Raw genomic sequence first — 23,623 nt, forward strand, 5'->3', positions numbered from 1 at the left:
TATCCAACGGTAACATCTTGCAAAACTATAGTATAATACCACAACCAGGTACTAGTCTTATTTCACAGTAGAAATATACTGAAGAATGTCTTATTTGGTATCAGTAATCTTCAAATAAGCAGATAGCCAATTAGGTGAAAGCTAGAAGTATATTTGCAATAGGGGAAAAAAAACTAAGCTTAAACTTAAGAAATGTGTGTAAAAGGAAATGTCTTCATAAGGAAAATTATATATTTCTAAAAGACACAAAAGGAGATTCGAACAAATGAAAACACATGCATACAAACACTCAACATCATAAAGATGATTATTTGTAAATTTCATTCCAACAAATATACTATTAGGTTTTTAAATTTTTCTTCCTAGAAATAGATGGGTCATTATATGAAAAACTAGTAGTAAGAGTAGTCAAGAAACTTTTAAAAGAGAGCAATGAGAACAGACTAGTTCTACCTCTAAATAAAGAAATATTATGTTTTAGAACATGGACAGATAGCATGAAGCAGAATAAAAACATTCAAAAACAGACCCCAGAGAAGAAACAAAAAACAAAAAAAAATGTTAGAATATGGTACAGGTGGCATTTCAAACCAGTAAGGAAAAGATAGACTTTTATATAAATAGTATTATAACAACTTCATATCTTCATAGAAACAATTAAAATTCCTCACATCAAAAATCAGTATAAATTCAAAATAGATTTTTAATTCAAAAGAAAAAATAAGTAAACCTAGATATATATGAGGAGAAACACAGGTGAATTCCTTTTATTCAAGAATTAGAGAAAAATCTTCCTAACTATGGCTTATAACTTAGAAGAAATAAAGAAATGATTGGTTGTTAGGTCCGGAGAAACAAAAAACAAGAAGAAAAGAAACATTTGGGAGGAAAAGCAAATGACACAATGAGAAAAATATTTATAAGTTTTCTCGGAGACAAAATATGCCTAATATATAAAGAAGTCATAGAAATTAAGTCAAATGCTAACAATTCAATAAGAATATAGGCAAAATATACGAACAAATAAATCATAGAACAATAAATGCAAATGGATTTTAAAATCATATTTTAAAATGCCCAATCTCACTCATAATAAGCAAAAAATAATAATAATAAATAAGGGGAAAGTCATTTTATTTAGAAATATATAAAAGTTTGAAAACATTTTTTGGCTAAGGTGTAGGGAAACAAGAATGACCATTATTTTTCTGATGGTGATGCAAAGTAGTACAACTCATAAGGGGACTATACAATATCAAATGAAAAATGTGTATTTGCTCTCTAAATCAATAGTACCATTTTCAGGAATTTTTGCCAAATTACAAAGTTATAAAATAACCTTTGCACAAAGATATTCATTGCAGTATTGTATTAAATAATTAAAGGTTGGAGGCAACCAAATTGACCCTTAACAGAGAACTGAGGAGGGGCACCTGAGCGCCTCAGTCAGTTGAGCCTCCAACTTTTGATTTTGGCTCAGGTGAATATCCCAGGGTCATGGGATCCAGCCCCACAGTGGTCCCCATGCTGATCATGGAGCCTGTTAAGATTCTCTCTCTCTCTCTCTCTCTCTCTCTCTCTCTCTCTCTCTCTCCTTATGCCCTTCACGCAAATGTACATGTGTATTCTTGCTCTCTCTCAAATACATTAATAAAATTAAAACAAAACAGAGAATGGAGGAATTAAACATATTATATCCACAGTGAAGTACTCTGTAATTGTAATTTTAAATTAATATTTGAATATCAACATTAACTCCATAAAATATACATAATCTTAACTGTATTCAATATAAATTGGTAGAGTACTCTTATTTAGTTCCCTGCTCTATTTCCAAACTTTCCTTTTATTAAAAGGACATCTTTTTTAATGTTTATTTATTCTGAGACAGAATTAGAGAGAGAGAGTGAGCAGGGGAGGGGCAGAGAGAGAGGGAGGGAGAGAGACAATCCCAAGTAGGCTTTGCGCTGTCAGAGCAGAGCACAATGCAGAGCTCAATCTTATAAAACACGAGATCATGACCTGAGCTGAAATCAAGAGTCAATGCTTAATCAACTGAGCCACCCAGGTGCCCCAAAAGGACATCTTTAATGAACACATTTTACAAAAATGTATCACTTATGTCTATTTTTATTTCTTAGAAAAATTACTAAGAGTAAAATTATTGGATAAAAGGATAAGAACAACCTTATAGGTTTTCATGTATATATCTAAATTTTCCTTAAGAAAAGTTATGCCTTTTTACACTTTCACCAATAATATCAGGAAATGTCACTTTGATAGCACTTATGCACATACTCTACAATCATTGGATTTGAATATTTTCCAACATGATAGATTAAAAAAAAAACTGGTGTCTCATAGATCTCATTAGAATCTTTGTTGTCTAGTAAAATGGAATAGTTTCTCAAAAATATCATTAATATTAATATTTATTTTTGAATTCCCCATCTGTGATCTTGTCCTGCCTCCCAATTCAGGTATTCAAATTTTTCTTATTTTAGTTTTTATAAATATTTTTAATACCAAAAATATTTATCTGTCAAATATTTTTCAAATTTATCCCCGTATGTGATTTTTATTTTTCAGCTTCTCCTTTTTAAAATTATATTTTGTGGGACACCTGGGTGGCTCAGTCAGTTAAGCATTTGACTCTTGGCTACAGTGCAGGTCATGATGTCATGGTTCATGGAATCCAGCCGTGTGTTGGGCTCTGAGCTGACAGTGAGGAGCCTGCTTGGGATTCTCTCTTTCTATCTTTCTCTCTTTGCCTCTCCCTTGCTCATACATGCACACGTGTGTGCACGTGCTCTCTCTCTCTCTCTCAAAATAAATAAATAAACATAAATAAATAAATAAATAAATAAATAATTTTGTGATTAATGCAAACAAATTCTATAATGTGAAAATTTGAAAGAATAAGTAGACAAATACAATGTATACTCCAAAACAGATGAAGGGCACAAAATATGAAGCATAAAGTAATGTTTCTTATAAACAATAACTTGGGGGCGCCTGGGTGGCTCAGTCGGTTAAGCATCTGACTTCAGCTCAGGTCATGATCTCACGGTCTATGAGTTCGGGCCGTGTCGGGCTCTGTGCTGACAGCTCAGAGCCTGGAGCCTGCTTCAGATTCTGTGTCTCCCTCTCTCTCTGACTCTCCCCTGCTCATACTGTCTCTCTCTCTCAAAAATAAATAAAAACATTAAAAACAATTTTAATAAAAAAATAAATAACTTGAAATTCATATGATTGACTTATTTCTGGGTTGGGTTTATGGATAGAAAATATCTCCTTTCTTTGGAAATTTAAAATCAGTCCGGACACACTGACCACTGGAACATGGGAACATCAACTTGGAACTCTATGAACTAGAGTGTTGTTGATGCGTGTAGTTCTCAAATTTCCTGTGCATAGAAGCATAGGTGAGGTTTACTTTCCAGAATGCACCTGATTTTTTGTTTTAAATATCAAAAAATATATTGACTAATAGAGTAAGTCCTTCAAATGTACACTTTCTAATTTGTAAAGTGTTGCCTTATTTTGGCTTCTCCAGACAGTGCCTCTTTTTAAGAAATTCAAATATACCTTCAAATGGACCATCTTTAAACTGCTACAATTATGCTACATATGCTGAAATTTTAAAAAGCACCATTTGGAACTAATTTGAGTTATATTAATTCTTGGTGTTAGGTTGAGCATGGTAGCTCAATGAATCTGACATGTTGTCATTAGATGAAAACTGTCTCCCTTTTGACTTTATAGTGTTTAAGCCAGATTTATCAATTATACTTGACTTTGTAGAAGATTCCAATAAATCAGTGCTGTAGCACATGTCAGTTATTATACAGCAAGTCAATGAAGTGTCAAATTCAAAATCCTAGAGAAATTCAGGTCCCAGAATATTAGAGAAGCCTTGAGATACCAAAACTTATCTAGTATCAGCATTAAAGTAGCAATCCTGAAACAACTCCCATAAAACTTACATTAGAATCTGAGGTTTCCTTTCAATATATACACATAGTAAAGAAATAAGAATTTTTCATCTAATCATTTATGGCCTTTTAAATTTAACGAACAAAAGTGGAAACTTAATTATCATTCTAAGTCCCTTTCCTTTTTTCAATCCTGGATAAAGACAAGTTTTATAATTTTTATTTCCAAAATAAAGTTTTAGGTCTTCATATATTCTCAGCCACATTTAATGTATTAAGAGATTGATTATATAATTTTGGATGTCTGTGTCACTTTGTTTTTTTTTTTTTATTTTTTATTTTTTTTTTTTAATTTTTTTTTTCAACGTTTTTTATTTATTTTTGGGACAGAGAGAGACAGAGCATGAACGGGGGAGGGGCAGAGAGAGAGGGAGACACAGAATCGGAAACAGGCTCCAGGCTCCGAGCCATCAGCCCAGAGCCTGACGCGGGGCTCGAACTCACGGACCGCGAGATCGTGACCTGGTTGAAGCCGGACGCTTAACCGACTGCGCCACCCAGGCACCCCTGTGTCACTTTGTTTTTGCACCTGACTTAACATTTGTTCCTGCCATCAAGTCAGATCCTTCTGATGTTTTCAAACTCATCAATTTAGACATTTTAACATGTTTCAGATCCATTTTTTATTATTAAAATTAGAGAGTAGAATTCAGCATATTTAGTAAAGAAATAAATTTTACTTTCCACATTGCATTTCTAGGTTCAGCCATTTCAATGGGAATTTGAAAGATGAATTAGGGAATTGTAGCTGTTAATTGATCTGATTCTCTAATTAGCAGGATAGACATCTGGCCATTGATTTTTTTCTTCCAAGAATTTTGGCTGTTGGATAACAGAAGGTACTCACTTGCTACGGGAATGGTGAACATCACATTTTGAAAGCTACTGCATTAGCAGTGTCGTAAGCAATTGTGTCAGAATAAATGTGGCCCTTTCACCTTGCCTGTGTTGCTTTGTGGAGGCCTGTCAGGCCTGGTTTACTAGCCCGAAAACTCAAGTCAAGGGGAGGCAACTAGAAGCAAGGCTGTCACTTGCGTTGTAATTTTGTTTACAGTATTTATGCTTAGAGATGATTTTCCCATTCAAAGATAAGAATCATTCAACTGTATTGCAATTATTTTATTTCTTTCTGTTTTAATATTAAATCCATCTAAAATAAATTTGTATAAATGGAGGAGAAATTTATCATTTTTAAAAATTTTGTTGTGTGATCTTGGAATTTATTTTTTTAAGTTTTAATGTAAATTCCAGTTAGTTAACACTGTAATATTAGTCTCAAGTGTACAATACAGTGATTCAGCACTTCCATACAACACCTGTTCTCATCACAAGTGTCCTCCTTAATCCCCATCACCTATTTTAGCCATCCCCCCCCAACTCCCATACCATCAGTTTGTTCTCTATAGTTAAGAGTCTGTGTCTTGGTTTACCGATCTCTCTCTCTTTTATTTCTTCCCTTTGCTCATTTGTTTTGTTTATTAAATTCCACAGATGAGTGAAATTATATGGTATTTATCTTACTCTAATTGACTTATTTTGCTTAGCATAATGCTCTATAGCTCCATCCATGTCTTTGCAAAAGGAGAATTTTATCATTTTAGAATATCAATCATTGCCACTCCATGTACAGAACAATGTACCCTTTCTTTAAAGGATATTAATATGAATTGAATGGAAATTTCTCTTATGTACTATTAACATTTTGGCTAAACTCATGTGAGTATTTCTATATCTCATATTTCATTGTTAACAAATTTCAAAATATTTAAAATATTGTCATTAAGGGACTGGAGTTTAATGGAGATGCCTTTTGTTTTTAAAAATAAGTAGTCTTTCTTATTATTCTATATATATTACTTTTCATGTAAAGTTGTTATTGTATTTATTTTTTTAGTTTACTGTGAGCTTTTGTTCTATTATGGTATTTTTAGATTTTGGAAATAGTTTTTAAAACATTTAAAAAGATGAGATGGAATTTATAACAGATTTCATTATATTGGCCCATTCTTGCATTCTATTTTACCACAGATTAGTCTGAAAATTTCTGTGAATTAGGTGCGATTAGGTTTTTTTTAATGTGAAGTTATAAGGTAAATCAATATTTTTAGTTCATATCTTTTTTCAGATTTTTGTTCAGAGTTATACAAGTGTCATGGAAAGAACTGAAAGTGTTCATCCTCTTTCCGTTTTAGCAGAGAATTTGTGACAAGGAAAAGTGGTGCCTTAAAAGCTGTAAAATAAAAACTCACCTGTTAGCCTCTCTGGACAGAGTCTTTGCATGAGCTATAAGATTCAGAGTCTGAAACCCAAAGGGCATACAGTGATGAATTGGATATTTTTTCCCTCGAATCATATGCTTGAACCAAGTTCCACATAGCCCAGATCCACACATCTCAGTCCTCTGAAAGGAGAGGAATAGCAGGGAGGCATAATGGTTAAGGACAGTCTTTGGAATCAGACACATTTAAGATTGAATGCCAGTTTTGATGTTAAAAACCTGATTTTACCTTCCTAAGCCCCAGTTCACTCTATGTAAAATATAATAAAAATGCCTTGCGGTATACTTTTATATTCAATTTATTTTCAAATAGTACCTTACACGTCAAGGATTAGTGAAGGCTTTGTAGAGAAACTGTTTTGTTTTTTTGTGATCTTTTTAAAGAAATCCAAGAATATCATGTTTCCACCTAATAGTTGATATAAAAATTAATTTTCCATCAAGTAATTCTTAAAAGAACTGAATTTCACTATGTTGTCAACCAATATATTTTAAATGCTTGGTTCACACACTTACAAAGGTCTCAAATATTTTTTAACCAAATATTGTCATTTCTGTACTGACTGAACTTCTCTGTATTAATCTAAGCTGCTCTTGTCACCAAAGAAAAATGGGTCATTAATCTTTTTATAATTTCTATTAACAAAATGGATATAGTCCTTTGAAATGAAAAGATACAATCCAAGTTCAATTTGGGATACTAAGGTACAATTCTCCTTTGAAAATTCCATATAAAAGAAGTTAAAGGAAATCAACAATGGTGCTGATATTGTTATATAAATATTGTATGTTGACTGATGGCCATATAAATATTTGAGTGAACACATAAAAATTGGATAATTCCTATCTTGCCCTTGATATCTAAAATTTGTGCAAAGCTTTTGGGATGAGCACTGGGTGTTGTATGGAAACCAATTTGACAATAAATTTCATATATTGAAAAAAATAAAATAAAATAAAATTTGTGCAAAGCATTCTCACAAATGACAAAGGAAATTAAAAAAATGGTCAAAATATGAATGTATAATTAATAGAAAGGCAATCCAATATCTACATGAAGTGATATTCAAACTCAGTAGTAACTTAAAAAATTAAAACCATAATGAAATACAGCTTAATACACATCATTTTTCCCAATATTAGAATAACATGAATAACATGAAGTGCCAGCAAATATAGGAAAAGGTAGGAATCTTCATGCATTGCAGGCAGTAGTGTAAATGACTCAACAGTAGATGCATTATTTAGCAGATTTCAGTGAAAGGTAGTGTTGCACTTCCACTTCTAGACTGTCATATTGCAACAGTGGCAACAGTGCAAAATGGAACATGAACAAAAATATCCATCCTATTATCGTTTTGATAGTAAGGAGATATAAGCAACCTAATTGTAGCAGATGCTACTGATGTCCTGACCATCTTCTCTTTTTGGACTTGTGTACCCATCCCACAACTCCCATGGGTATTGGTCACTAAAAACTTCACACCTGCACCTTTCTTCAGAGGATCAACGTTGGTTGACAGAAGTTTCCAACCCAGGAGGTGCCTACACGGTTTCCAAACTCACCTTTCCACTCTTTTTCTCTTTCTAGTTCTGTCTCAAAGCCATCCATTAACCTATGAGTAATTGATTGATGTGGACATAAATAATCCAAATTCTTTGCCTCTGGGCAGGGCAACCTCTGAAGTATAATTCACATTCAAGAGCCCCTTAGGATCAGGCTAGATGAGTCCTGAAACCACTTCTTTACCTGCTTTCCTCACTACCTTCCAAGTTTCTCCTAGGAGAACTCCCTCAATAAATGACACAAAAATTTTCATCCCAAACTCTGCTTGTTGGAAGCTTGCAATAAGAAGCTATTGTATCTGTTAGAAGAAGAATGCTTAACTGAAATATATAATGTGATGATGGATTACTCCACAGTGGTAAAAAGAAATGAATCTACCTACATAAACCAACATGAGTAATTTTCAAAAACATAATATTAGGCCAAAAAACAAAGAAAAAAAGTATAGCCAATACCATCGATGTAAAACAGGCATGAAAATATTATCAGTTTCTAATTAATTATTTATTTGCAATCAAGAAAAATGGTGTATAAAAGCTGAGTTGAAGGTGGAAGACAGAGGAGAAATACAAAATAATGACAATTGTGCATGGGTCAGTGCTAAAAATGACTATGAACTGAGGAGTTTTCTACATGAATTTCATGACTCTGTCAAAAACAGTAACAAATTAACAAAATGACATTAACAAAATGACAACAACACGCTGGGCGCTTAATGCAAATTCTTACTTCCTAACTGGTAGCTCATTTATTTTTCTTTTCCTGATTAATGAATAAAAGTATATCTGAAAACATTCTTCAATATGACACAGGGCTTTCCATCCTAATCCAACTTACTTTGAGAGTACACACATATAAAAAAGATATTCAATTATTAATGATTTTCTAAATTGAATATATTTCCTTTCTATTATTTCTACCTGCTCCCTGCTTTAGTAATCCCTTCTTTAGTAACTTTCTAGATTAGTGTAAATATATATTAACTGACTTTCTTGACACATTATTGGATGAGTGGCATAGATGATTTTGAGGGGCGCCTGCGTGGCTCAGTCAGTGTCCGACTTCGGCTCAGGTCATGATATCACAGTTTGTACATTCACTCACGTGGGGCTCTGTGCTGACAGCTCAGAGCCTGGAGCCTGCCTCAGATTCTGTGTCTCCCTCTTTCTCTCTCCCCTTCCCCTGCTTGATCTCTGTCTCTCTCTCTCTCTCAACAAAATAAGCATTAAAAAAAAAAAGATGATTTTGAATGCTATGGCTGATATTTTTACATATAAAAACATAACTTTGCATACTTTGTCCAAGACTATTCACTGATAGCACTGTATTATTTGGATGCAATAAAGAATTTCACCAATGTGCCTGCAATAAAACGTTCAGGATAATAGTATATTTAAATGTTTATATTTTGAAAGCTATTGACAAAAACTTTGGATGCAGAAAACTTCAATAAAATATTAATAATTTTGTAAATAGGTCTCCAGAAATTCTTTTTTTTTCAATATATAAAACTTATTGTCAAATTGGTTTCCATACAACACCCAATGCTCATCCCCATAGGTGCCCTCCTCAATATCCATCACCCGCCTTCCCCTCCCTCCCACCCCCCATCAACCCTCAGTTTGTTCTCAGTTTTTAGGAGTCTCTTATGCTTTGGTTCTCTCCCACTCTAACCTTTTTTTTTTTTTTCCTTCCCCTCCCCCATGGGTTTCTGTTAAGTATCTCAGGATCCACATAAGAGTGAAAACATATGGTATCTGTCTTTCTCTGTATGGTTTATTTCACTTAGCATAACACTCTCCAGTTCCATCCACGTTGCTACAAAGGGCCATATTTCATTCTTTCTCATTGCCACGTAGTACTCCATTGTGTATATAAACCACAATTTCTTTATCCATTCATCAGTTGATGGACATTTAGGCTCTTTCCATAATTTGGCTATTGTTGAGAGTGCTGCTATAAACATTGGGGTACAAGTGCCCCTATGCATCAGCGCTCCTGTATCCCTTGGGTAAATTCCTAGCAGTGCTATTGCTGGGTCATAGGGTAGGTCTGTTTTTAATTTTTTGAGGAACCTCCGCACCGTTTTCCAGAATGGCTGCACCAATTTGCATTCCCACCAACAATGCAAGAGGGTTCCCAATTCTCCACATGCTGTCCAGCATCTATAGTCTCCTGATTTGTTCATTTTGGCCACTCTGACTGGCGTGAGGTGATATCTGAGTGTGCTTTTGATTTGTATTTGCCTGATGAGGAGCGATGTTGAGCATCTTTTCATGTGCCTGTTGGCCATCCAGATGTCTTCTTTAGAGAAGTGTCTATTCATGTTTTCTGCCCACTTCTTCACTGGATTATTTGTTTTTTGGGTGTGGACTTTGGTGAGGTCTTTATACATTTCGGATACTAGCCCTTTGTCCGATATGTCATTTGCAAATATCTTTTCCCATTCCGTTGGTTGCCTTTTAGTTTTGTTGGTTGTTTCCTTTGCTGTGCAGAAGCTTTTTATCTTCATGAGGTCCCAATAGTCCATTTTTGCTTTTAATTCCCTTGCCTTTGGGGATGTGTCAAGTAAGAAATTTCTAGGACTGAGGTCAGAGAGGTCTTTTCCTGCTTTCTCCTCTAGGGTTTTGATGGTTTCAGGTCCTTTATCCATTTTGAGTTTGTTTTTATGAATGGTGTGAGAAAGTGGTCTAGTTTCAACCTTCTGCATGTTGCTGTCCAGTTCTCCCAGCACCATTTGTTAAAGAGACTGTCTTTTTTCCATTGGATGTTCTTTCCTGCTTTGTCAAAGATTAGTTGGCCATAGGTTTGTGGGTATAGTTCTGGGGTTCCTATCCTATTCCATTGGTCTATGTGTCTGTTTTTGTGCCAATACCATGCTGTCTTGATGATGACAGCTTTGTAGTAGAGGCTAAAGTCTGGGATTGTGATGCCTCCTGCTTTGGTCTTCTTCAAAATTACTTTGGCTATGCGGGCCTTTTGTGGTTCCATATGAATTTTAGGATTGCTTGTTCTAGCTTCAAGAAGAATGCTGGTGCAATTTTTATTGGGATTGCATTGAATATGTATATAGCTTTGGGTAGTATTGAAATTTGGGAAATATTTATTCTTCCAATCCATGAGCAGGGAATGTTTTTCCATTTCTTTATATCTTCTTCAATTTCCTTCATAAGCTTTCTATAGTTTTCAGCATACAGATCTTTTACATCTTTGGTTAGATTTATCCCTAGGTAATTTATGCTTCTTGGTGCAATTGTGAATGGGATCAGTTTCTTTATTTGTCTTTCTGTTGCTTCATTATTAGTGTATAAGAATGCAACTGATTTCTGTACATTGATTTTGTATCCTGCAACTTTGCTAAATTCATGTATCAGTTCTAGCAGAGTTTTGGTGGAGTCTATCAGATTTTCCATGTATAATATCATCTCATCTGCAAAAAGTGAAATCTTTACTTCATATTTGCCATTTTTGATGCCTTTGATTTCCTGTTGTTGTCTGCTGACGCTAGAACTTCCAACACTATGTTAAACAACAGCGGTGAGAGTGGACATCCCTGTCGTGTTCCTGATCTCAGGGAAAAAGCTCTCAGTTTTTCCCCATTGAGAAAGATGTTAGCTGTGGGCTTTTCATAAATGGCTTTATGATCTGTAGGCACGATCCTTATATCCCGACTTTCTCGAGGGTTTTTATTGACAAAGTTTGCTTAATTTTGTCAAAGGCCTTTTCTGCATCGATTGACAGGATCATATGGTTCTTACCTTTTCTTTTATTAATGTGGTGTATCGCGTTGATTGATTTGCGAATGTTGAACCAGCCCTGCATCCCAAGAATGAATCCCACTTGATCATGGTGGATAATTCTTTTTATATACTGTTGAATTCGATTTGCTAGTATCTTATTCAGAATTTTTGCATCCATATTCATCAGGGATATTGGCCTGTAGTTCTCTTTTTTTACTGGGTCTCTGGTTTAGGAATCGAAGTAATACTGGCTTCATAGAATGAGTCTGGAAGTTTTCCTTCCCTTTCTATTTTTTTGTAATAGCTTGAGAAGGATAGGTATTATCTCTGCTTTAAACATCTGGTAGAACCCCCCTGGGAAGCCATCTGGTTCTGGACTCTTATTTGTTGGGAGATTTTTGATGACTGATTCAATTTCTTTGCTGGTTATGGGTCTGTTCGAGCTTTCTATTTTCTCCTGATTGAGTTTTGGAAGTGTGTGCCTGTTTAGGAATTTTTCCATTTCTTCCAGGTTGTCCAGTTTGTTGGCATATAATTTTTCATAGTATTCCCTGATTATTGCTTGTATCTCTGAGGGATTGGTTATAATAATTCCATTTTCATTCATGATTTTATCTATTGGGTCATCTCCCTTTTCTTTTTGAGAAGCCTGGCTAGAGGTTTATCAATTTTGTTTATTTTTTCAAAAAACCAACTCTTGGTTTCGTTGATCTGCTCTACATTTTTTTTAGATTCTATATTGTTTATTTCTACTCAATCTTTATTATTTCTCTTCTTCTGCTGGGTTTAGGCTGTCTTTGCTGTTCTGCTTCTATTTCCTTTAGGTGTGCTGTTAGATTTTGTATTTGGGATTTTTCTTGTTTCTTGAGATAGGCCTGGATTGCAATGTATTTTCCTCTCAATACTGCCTTCGCTGCATCCCAAAGTGTTTGGATTGTTGTATTTTCATTTTCGTTTGTTTCCATATATTTTTTAATTTCTTCTCTAATTGCCTGGTTGACCCATTCATTCTTTAGTAGGGTTTTCTTTAACCTCCATGCTTTGGAGGTTTTCCAGACTTTTTCCTGTGGTTGATTTCAAGCTTCATAGCATTGTGGTCTGAAAGTATGCATGGTATGATCTCAATTCTTGTATACTTATGAAGGGCTGTTTTGTGACCCAGTATGTGATATCTTGGAGAATGTTCCATGTGCACTCAAGAAGAAAGTATATTCTGTTGCTTTGGGATGCAGAGCTCTAAATATATCATTCAGGGCCCTTGCTTATTTATTGACCATGTGTCTAGATGATCTATCCATTTCTGTAAGTGGAGTGTTAAAGTCCCCTGCGATTACCACATTCTTATCAATAAGGTTGCTTATGTTTGTGAGTAATTGTTTTATATATCTGGGTGCTCCCATATTAGGCACATAGACATTTATAATTGTTAGCTCTTTCTGATGGATAGACCCTGTAATTATTATATAATGCCCTTCTTCATCTCTTGTTACAGCCTTTAATTTAAAGTCTAGTTTGTCTGATATAAGTATGGCTACTCCAGCTTTCTTTTGACTTCCAGTAGCATGATAAATAGTTCTCCATCCCCTCACTCTCAATCTGAAGGTGTCCTCAGGTCTAAAATGAATCTTTTGTAGACAGCAAATAGATGGGTCTTGTTTTTTTATCCATTCTGATACCCTATGTCTTCTGGTTGGCGCATTTAGTCCATTCACGTTCAGTGTTATTATAGAAAGATATGGGTTTAGAGTCATTGTGATGTCTATAGGTTTCATACTTGTAGCGATGTCTTTGGTACTTTGTCTCACAGGATCCCCCTTAGGATCTCTTGTAGGGCTGGTTTAATGGTGACAAATTCCTTCAGTTTTTGTTTGTTAGGGAAGACCTTTATGTCTCCTTCTATTCTAAATGACAGACTTGCTGGATAAAGGATTCTCGGCTGCATATTTTTTCTGTTTATCACATTGAAGATTTCCTGCCATTCCTTTCTGGCCTGCCAAGTTTCAGTAGAGAGATTGGTCACGAGTCTTATCCGTCTCCCTGTATATGTTAAAGCACGTTTATCCCTAGCTGCTTTCAGAATTTTCTCTTTATCCTTGTATTTTGCCAGTTTCACTATGATATGTCATGCAGAAGATTGATTCAAGTTACGTCTGAAAGTTTTCTGTGCCTCTTGGATTTCAATGCCTTTTCCTTCCCCAGATCAGAGAAGTTCTCAGCTATTATTTCTTCAAGTGCACCTTCAGCACCTTTCCCTCTCTCTTCCTCCTCTGGGATACCAATTATGAGTATATTATTTCTTTTTAGTGCATCACTTAGTTGTCTAGTTTTCCTTTCATACTCCTGGATTTTTTTATCTCTCTTTTTTTATCCAGCTTCCTCTTTTTCCATAATTTTTTTTTCAATTTTTTTTAACGTTTATTTATTTTTAAGATGGAGAGAGACAGAGCATGAACAGGGGAGGGGCAGAGAGACAGGGAGACACAGAATCTGAAATGGGCTCCAGGCTCTGAGCTGTCAGCACAGAGCCCGACGCAGGGCTAGAACTCACAGACCGTGAGATCATGACTTGAGCTGAAGTTGGCCGCTTAACCGACTGAGCCACCCAGGTGCCCCTCTTGTTCCATAATTTTATCTTCTAGTTCACCTATTCTCTCCTCTGCTTCTTCAATCTGAGCCGTGGTTGTCTCCATTTTATTTTTCAGTTCATTTATAGTATTTTTTAGCTCCTCCTGACTGTTCCTTAGTCCCTTGATCTCTGTAGCAATAGATTCTCTGCTGTCCTATACTGTTTTCAAGCCCAGTGATTAATTTTATGACTATTATTCTAAATTCACTTTTTGTTATATTGTTTAAATCATTTTTGATCAGTTCGTTAGCTGTTGTTATTTCCTGGACGTTTTTCTGAGGGGAATTCTTCCGTTTGGTCATTTTGGATAGTCCCTGGAGTGGTGCGGACCTGCAGTGCACTTCCCCTGTGCTGTCTTGAATAACTTGCATTGGTGGGTGGGGCCGCAGTCAGACCTGATGTCTGCCCCCAGCCCACCGCTGGGGCCACAGTCAGACTGGTGTGTGCCTTCTCTTCCCCTCTCCTAGGGGTGGGATTCACTGTGGGGTGGCGTGGTCTGTCTGGGATACTTGCACACTGCCAGACTTGTGGTGCTGGGGGTCTGGCGTATTAGCTGGGGTGGATTGGCAGGGTGCACAGGGGCGGGAGGGGCAGGCTCAGCTAGCTTTTCCTTCAGAGATCCGCTTCGGGAGGGACCCTGCGGCACCAGGAGGGAGTCAGACCCGCCGGAGGGATGGATCCGCAGAAGCACACCGTTGGGTGTTTGCGGGGTGCAAGCAAGTTCCCTGGCAGGAACTGATACCCTTTGGGATTTTGGCTGGGGGAGGGGCGAGGGAGATGGCGCTGGCGAGCACCTTTGTTCCCCGCCAAGCTGAGCTCTGTCATCCGGGGCTCAACAACTCTCCCTCCTGTTGTCCTCCAGCCCTCCCACTCTCTGAGCAGAGCTGTTAACTTATAACCTACCAGATGTTAAGTCCCACTTGTTGTCAGAACACACTCTATCCGGCCCCTCCACTTTTGCAAGCCAGGCTCGGGGCCTCTGCTTGGCTAGCGGGCTGCCCCTCTGCCCTGGCTCCCTTCCGCCAGTCCGTGGAGCGCGCACTGCCTCTCCGCCCTTCCTACCCTCTTCCGTGGGCCTCTCATCTGCACTTGGCTCCAGAGAATCCGTTCTGCTAGTCTTCTGGCGGTTTTCTGGGTTATTTAGGCAGGTGTACGTGGAATCTAAGTGATCCGCAGGACGCGGTGAGCCCAGCATCCTCCTACACCGTCATCTTCCCAAGTCTCCAGAAATTCTATAAAGGAGGCCAACAAGTCAATTTTAAAGGGAAGATTTTAAAGTGTTTTATAACTCTTTAGGTTATATTGAGAAAATTCATATTCTCTATCAAACAAATGAGTACGAAAAGTGTCAGCTGATCTAGACCACAAGCAAGAGATGAGACAATGTGGAAAGATAATTCATCACTAATATTGTTAGGTTTTGATTGTGTGCATGCATACTCTCTTTTTCTTAAGAAGAAAATACCTTCCTTTGTAATTTATTATTCAACTTTTTACAGTAATACTCAATCCTAATATAAATTATGAGATATGATTAGGGTGAAATGAAAGTGATTTACTTGTACATAAGTGGGGACACATAAAAGGAATACAATTTTTGGCTATTGTAATGCAAGAAACATTCTATATCATTTCATTTTTATTTTTTAAGTTTTTATTTAAATTCCAGTTAGTTAACGTATAGTATAATATTGGTTTCAGTACTACTTGGTGATTCATCACTCACATATAACACCCAGTCTACATCATTTTAATCATTATCATGTTCAAAATAGCTGATATATCACAGTGATTAAAGATTATGGTACTGTATTCTAAATGCTGACCTTGTATAAACTATTATTATAAATTTATCTCCTTAAAAAACCTAACACTTGAAGAAATACATTGAGCTTTCAACAGAGATTCTACCAAGTACTTTTAATTTTGACATTTTTTTTTAATGGAAGCCAAAGTATCTACATACTTTTTATAATTTACTTCTTCAAATGCCATTTTTGGGTTATGAGAGGAGAATTCCAGTATTATTAGTTCTGTGATGGAATTATAATGATAGATAAAGTCAGTAATTAAAATCTGCTGCATATGGAATAGACTCAGGTCCTTCCTAGATCTGACATATCTCACTTAAGCTGTCTGTAATTGTCATTAATAAATTTACATTAGAACTTGACAAAGAAGAACTATGAGTTTCCAATTGGAAATGATTGGTTCAGAGATTTTTTTTTTCTTTTCAATTTGGAAACCATGAAAATTATATTCTGGGTATCCTTTAACTTCTAAAATTTTAGGCAAAGATGTGTGTCAACATAGGTATATTTGTCTAGGTAGAGAGCCTATAGATTTTCATCAGATTCTTTAAGAACACATTGAACCAACGAACCAACGAAACAAAAAAAAACAAAACAACACATTTATTATATCACATCCACACATTATCTTTCCCATCCTTGTCTCTGTCTCTCTGTTTTCTCTCTCTCTATGAGTTAAACCAAAGTCCAGAGACATAAGTGGACTTGTTCTAAATGGACTTGTCTTTGTTACACAGCTAAACAAACTGCATTCTGAAACTGCATTCTTCTCCTTCCTGGTCCAACTCTTATTTCGTTATACCAATAGTCTTTTATTTCTGGCCAATATTTTGAAAGCGTTAGTCTTGCATTATGGTAAGTAATCTATTAGTGCATAATCAAGTATACCAAATAATGATAGAAAGTTATACTCCCTTTAGTATTTATATATGCATTATATCACTTTGCTTACATAAGATCTGAAAAAACTATATTTCTTCCTTTCAGCTCTGATTCCTATGCAAAATTGGTAGGGGTAAAATAAAAACGTCCTTTCCACATATTTGATTAGTTGCCTGACAGGCTTTGGTAATTGAAACTAATTGAATCATTAACGTACATATGCCAAAAAGTAAGTCTGTTTTAATGATAGTCACATTAGAATTTGATGGATGATTATTAGATGTCAACCCTATGCTTCTTACTCTTAAAAGAGCTGTCTTAAGTAAATATCAGGCCTTTATATCAGAAATATAGTTCAATATATTTTAAACATACCAAATAAAACCTATAGCTCAAAGCTATAGGTTTGCTAAAGCTCAGACTTTGGAGAAATCTTGTTACTTCCTTGTGTCTTTTAAAATTCCCAACATATCATCATTTATCCCTGCATCATATTCATTCATGTTTTGTTATTTATTCTATCAGCCACATCACATCAAGACTTCAAAATTATTAATTCATTCAAAACATCAATCCATCTTTTAATATATTCCAAAATAGTTTTTATCATGCTAATGCAATTCTTATTCTTTTTGCTTTCTTAAAATTGAGGTTGTTAAGCATACAGCTAGGTGATATTTAGATCAGATGACCACCATTCAGTTACATTATTCTTTCTAAAACTATGTAACACTAACAAAAGATGTGGCTCAGTATAGATGAAATTATAGTGTTAGGATGGTAGGACTGGACAGAGAAACATGTGTCTAGGCTTTTCTATAAGCAATAATTTTAATATCTGATATCCTTTACAGATTATTTTGCCAATTTACTTTTAAATGTACAATATTTCCACAAAACTATAATACAAGGCAACTATTAGAATATTATGTTGAGTAGGAAATCCTTTACTTCATAACAGATGGTGAACAAAATGGGGAGCCAAGGGCTAAAAAAATAAAAGGAACCATTAGAACTTCCAGCAGGGCAAATAATTCATATGATGGTACAATGTATTAGCAATTTTTTAAGTTACTTTAAATAAAATTCACAAAGCATTTTCTCAAGATATTCTCTTCCAGAAAATTTCAAGTTGGAATACATCATTATTAACTATAGTTCTTAAACCCTCCCTCCCAACACACACAAACAGAAGGTAAATATGGATGGTGATGGATAGGTAAATGAGTTTGACTGGGGGCACCATTTCACAATGTATATGTATATCAAAACATCATGTTGTACACCTTAAATATATACAATGATTATTTGCCAATCATATGTCAATAAAGCCAAAAAATTAACTCAAATTAATTGAGTATTGACTAAAAAAAGAATTAGACAGTTAGACATATTCAAATTTTTCCAGTCTATAAGTTATATTAATAGCAGCAATACATGTTATAAAATTTCTTACAAATAGGAGTAATTCTCATTATCCAGGCTTGAAAAAAATGATATGCAGAAACAATTACCCACCTCTTTCTACCTATCAGTAAAGGAAGATATTGAATAAAGGAAAGATGTCTGGATCTTTAATGTAAGAACGTGAAATACAAGAAGATAATCTAGATACAAAATTATCTGATAGCTTCACAGCTGTATTGGACCTTACATGAGTCTGAAGAGTGAAAGACTCTAATTAGGTGAACAATTGTGAATATATGATAGTCATAAATAATACTTCAAGGTATCTGTCACAATCATGAAAGACACAGATATACTAACACCATCAAGTTTTTTGTCTATGTTTATAATTAAATGAAATGCTAAATTTCAGTTAGAGGTGGGTGAAAATAAAGATGTAGTATTTTTCTCATTTAAGTGTAGTAATATGTTAAATCTATCCATAAAACCCAGCTTGAAACCTGGTGGTTTCTCACAAAGTATCTGAAATATTCTGCTCATATGTATAATATAACTTAAGAAGAAAAAGCATAATAAAAACTGTGATTTTTCTAGTTTCTCTTTACTTACAAATTACTGATACAAAATGAACTTAAAATGGATAAAAAAACAATTCTGCCAACAAAATTCAGCGTCAATAAATAGCTAAAAAATTATGACATACTGAACTATAAAATAATATACATTTTAATGCTTTCTCATAATAGTTGAGAATAGATAATTGAGAAGAGACTTTCTTTGGTAGATATATTTCCATATATATTGGGTAGTTTAAATGAAAAAGCATAAAGAGGATCACCAAAAAGCTTCCCTTAAATTAATACTCAAGCCTTTTTAATACATTCTGTTATGTCTCATCATATAAAAAATAATTTGTCAGAATAAATTTCAAATATTATAAATTATATTGAAATGGGAATGCTAGCAAGTAATTAAAATATCAAAAAAGAATAACCAAACATACACAAATAATATATCAAGATACACTTAAAAGAAATACAAAGGGATGTAATAAATTTAATAAATACTTTTTATATACTAATTATTCTGCTTAACCATAAAATTTTTTTCAATGCCATTATCATAACTTTAAAATAAAACTAAGATTTTATAACTTATTCTATTACATTTTAAATTTTTAGAGGTGTTCTTAGTATCTAATCTGGAGCCTGTGGGAAAAGGTATTCTAGATCCTACAATAATTTTCCCCTACTTCTTTAAGAGAAAAAATTTTTTTACTATCATTAAAAGAGATGTTTCTGTTCAATTTGATATTCTTTCCTTAGAAATTTACATTATTGGGGCGCCAGAGGGGCTGTCAGTTAAGCCTCTTACTCATGATTTCGGCTCAGGTCATAATCTCACGGTTCATGAGTTTGAGCCCCGTGTGGAGCTCTGCGCTGACAGTGCAGAGCCTGCTTGGGATTCTCTCTCTCTCCATCTCTCTCTGCCTTTCCCCCACTCTCACTGTCTTTTAAAATAAATAAATAATCTTTAAAAAAAGAAGAAATTTACACTATTTATATTATTAATTTTTATTTTATTTTATTAAAATGTTTCATGCTAAGAGAATTAATAAAAGTTTATTGATTGAATTATACTATTTATAACCCACATGCAAAAAGATGAAGTTCCTTAAAATTTTTTCACTGTTAATTGAAATATCTTTCACCTCCCATCCCCTTTTCACCCACCCAAACTTGGGCAGAATCAGTAATGAGAAACTATTGATTTTTCCTCCTACTACCCATCCTATCCCATTCTTTCCATAAATTTTCATGTATCTGCAGATTATTCTCTTATCACTTTCAATGTATGTTTTCTGTCATTTTTCTGTATCTATAGTTAAGCATATTTTTTAAAGTAAAACTTCCTCAGAGGGCCAATTACATACTTTTTTATAGGAAAGCACTTAAACCATCTGTTTTTTAATTTTTGTTATTTGCATATTTATAAGATAATTATATGTTTACCCTGAATTATTTTTTATCATTAAATAAAAATACCCAATTAAAGTATCAGTTAAATATTCATGGTGAAGAATTAGGTTACACAACATTATCCTTACAATTATTACAAATTGTCATTGTTAATAAAGCCCATTAAGCTAGCCAATGAAATTTAGATAAAGAGCAATCTATTTTAACTCAGTTATATATAGTATTCAATGGTCTGTTTATTATGCTGAGCAATAAGCTAAATTATGTCCAGTATAAAGGGATAATTATTACAAAAATCAGAGTCATCATTTAGGCCAGTATCTTTCATTTGAGCCAAAAAAAATATTTATACTGAACATAAATTGTATATTAATATAATCATTTGAGCAAGGGCATAGGTTAATCATATAATTCTCATCATATCTACTGATATTTAACATAATATGAAAGAGGTAATGGTGGTTCGAAAGTCCAGACAGTTCTTTTCAATCATGACTCCAGAAGTAAATCAATGTTTGACCTTGGACAAGGCTGACTTTCTGTTGACTCAGTTTCTTCATATATAAAGTAGATGTCTCTACCTACTTTACAGATTGGTTGCTGTAAAATAACAACAGGTTCAATCAGGATCCTTAATTACAATATGCAATTCTCACTGCTTAAAAGATCTTTCTGCAGTATTACGGGCCAGGCCATTCTCCTGTGAATCAATATGCTCCTGGTTTCCTCAGAGCTCAGGTACAAGTATTTACACTTTGCATTAAATACTTTTTCAAGTTATATACTTGCCTAGCTTATATTCGGCCTGCCAGCTCTCACTTAACTCAACACCTAACATCAATAGAGGGGTAAATCCAATCACATGGTGTGACAAAACAACTAATCAATCTAATTGTTGCACTAAACTTTACCCTCATAATTAAACATTAGTATTCACTAAGGGGTGACTAACAATATTTTCTCTTGACCTAAAATTCATTTGTGAACTAGATAAATGTGGTATCTCTAGTCTAAAAAAAGTAGGACACAAAAATGAAGTATATGTTGGACTATCCCTTCCTAGCACCTATTGTCTATTTCCCAATGAGTATACTAAATATCTCATTGTTTTCTGCCACAGGAAGGTAGACATGCATATATTCATCAGTGATTTCCCTTGTTCTCTGACTTTCTGTTAGATTTGACTAATGGGGAACATCAGGAGCTGGAAGGCAAAACTGAGCACCATCATGATACATATTTCCTTGGTCCTTCCCTCTGATATTGTCTTCGGTTGGCTGTATTCCTCAGCTAAAGTTTGAATAATCCCTCTAGGTGGCCTCTCTATATGAATTTCACATTTCAATTTTCAGCAACCACTTGCTCTACTTGGCCTTAATAGTTATAGGCCTATATTCAAAATACCTATTTCATATTGACATAGGACTTTAGTAGTTCATCATTTTGAATCACTTGGTTCATTTCATCCAAGTTGTCAAATTTATGTGTTTACAGTTGCTATGGTCTAAATGTTCATATCTCCTCAAAATTCATCAATTGAAGTCCTAACCTGCAAGATGATGGTGTTAGGAAATGGGGCCTTTGGGAGGTGATTAGGCCATGAGGGCAGTGCCTAATTAGTGACCTTATAAATGAGATACCAGAGAGATCCATACCCCTGTCACAACGTGAGACCACAGTGAAAAGACGGCTGTCTACAAATCAGAAATTGACTCCCACAATCTTCTGGTGACTTGATCTGGCTCTTTCTAGATTTCAGAACTGTGAGAAATAATTTGTTGTTTATAAGCCACCCACTCTGTGCTATTTTGTCGGGGCTGCTTGATCTAAGACAATAGTATTCTTCATAGCCTTTTGATTTCTGCAGGGTCTACAGCAATATCCCTGTTTCATTCTTGGTAATGGAAATTTGCCCCCATCTTCATTCTCTCACTGCCCCCTTTTCTCTCATCAGTTCTGCTGTGAGAGCTGGATCAATTTCATTGATCTTCTCAAAGAACCAGTACTTTTGTTTCAAAGATTTTCTCTATTTTTCTCCAGTTTTCTTTTTTTTTCTAGTTTTCAATTTCACTTATTTCTGCCCTTTATTATTTCATTCTTTCTGCTTGCCTTGTATTTATTTTGCTCTTCCTTTTTTGAAGGTGGAATCTAAGGGTATTGGTTTGATATTTTTACTCTTTTCTATTATACACATAGACTGTTGTAACTTTTCCTGTCAGCATTGTTTTAGCTGTGTCCCACAAGTTTTGGTATGTTGAATTTTCATTTTCATTCCATTCCATGTATTTTCTGATTCCCCTTGAGACTTCCTTTTTGACCCTTTGATTATTTAGAAGTGTGTTGTTCAGATTCTAAGTGTTTGGAAATTTTTATTTTATCTTTCATACTGATTTCTAGTATTTTTCCACTGTATTTGCAGAATACATAATGTTTGATTTCAGTTCTTTAAAGTTTAGTGACATTTGGTCTATGGTCCAGAATATATCTTGTTATGTGTTCTACAAGCAATTGAATAGAATTTACTCTTTTTTGTTGGTTGGAATGTTCTACAAACATCCATTAGTTTCTTTTATTCTTTTTCAATTTTTTATTTAAATTCTAGTTAGTTAACATATAGTATAATATTGGTTTCGGGAGTAGAATTTAGTGATTTATCACTTGAATATAACACCTAAACATCCATTAGATCTTGTTGGTTTGATGGTGTTAATGAGTCGTATACCTAGTTGGTTTTCTTTTTTTTTTCCTTTTTTTTAAGTTTATTTATTTTGAGGGTAGGGGGAAGAGACAGAGGGAGAGAGAGGGAATTCCAAGCAGGCTCCAACTGTCAGCACATGGCCTGACATGGTGCTCAAATTCACAAACTGCGAGATCATGACCTGAGCCAAAATTGAGAGTCGAATGCTTAACCGACTGAGCCAGGTGCCCCTCCTGGTTGATTTTGTATCTAATTATCCTATGACTTACTGTGAAAAGGGTGGTTAAGCCTCCAAATGTACTTGTGGATTTGTCTATTTTTTTTTCAATTCTATCATTTCTCCTTTACACAGTTTGCATCTCTGTTGTTCAAAGCTCATACAGTTAGATTGCTATGTCTTCTTGGTGCATTATCATGTCCCACTCTGGCTCTGGTTATTTTCTTTGCTATGAAGTCTACTTTGATAATTATAGAGCCACTTCTGCTCTATTGTGTTGTTTCTCATTTATGAGGCCCCCAGCCAGACTAAACAAGTTTTAGGTTTATTTTACATGTAATACCCAGGGAGTTTACTTGTACTTAGCAAGACATATAGGGGAGATTTGGGGAAAAAATCATTTGGATGTATTTTGATTACTGA

At 34.7% G+C, this 23,623-nt stretch overlaps 1 long non-coding RNA gene across 1 annotated transcript in view; it reads right to left on the reverse strand.

Annotated features, from left to right (window-relative positions):
- LOC125934328 (uncharacterized) overlaps positions 1 to 23,623 on the reverse strand; it is a 150,638-nt gene that overhangs the window by 5,687 nt on the left and 121,328 nt on the right. Inside the window, exon 3 of the long non-coding RNA XR_007461321.1 lies at positions 6,245 to 6,396. This is a non-coding gene — a long non-coding RNA (uncharacterized LOC125934328). The remainder of the gene's footprint in view (positions 1 to 6,244; positions 6,397 to 23,623) is intronic.

The sequence above is a fragment of the Panthera uncia genome, assembly GCF_023721935.1.
Source record: "Panthera uncia isolate 11264 chromosome A1 unlocalized genomic scaffold, Puncia_PCG_1.0 HiC_scaffold_17, whole genome shotgun sequence".
NCBI lineage: Eukaryota > Metazoa > Chordata > Mammalia > Carnivora > Felidae > Panthera > Panthera uncia.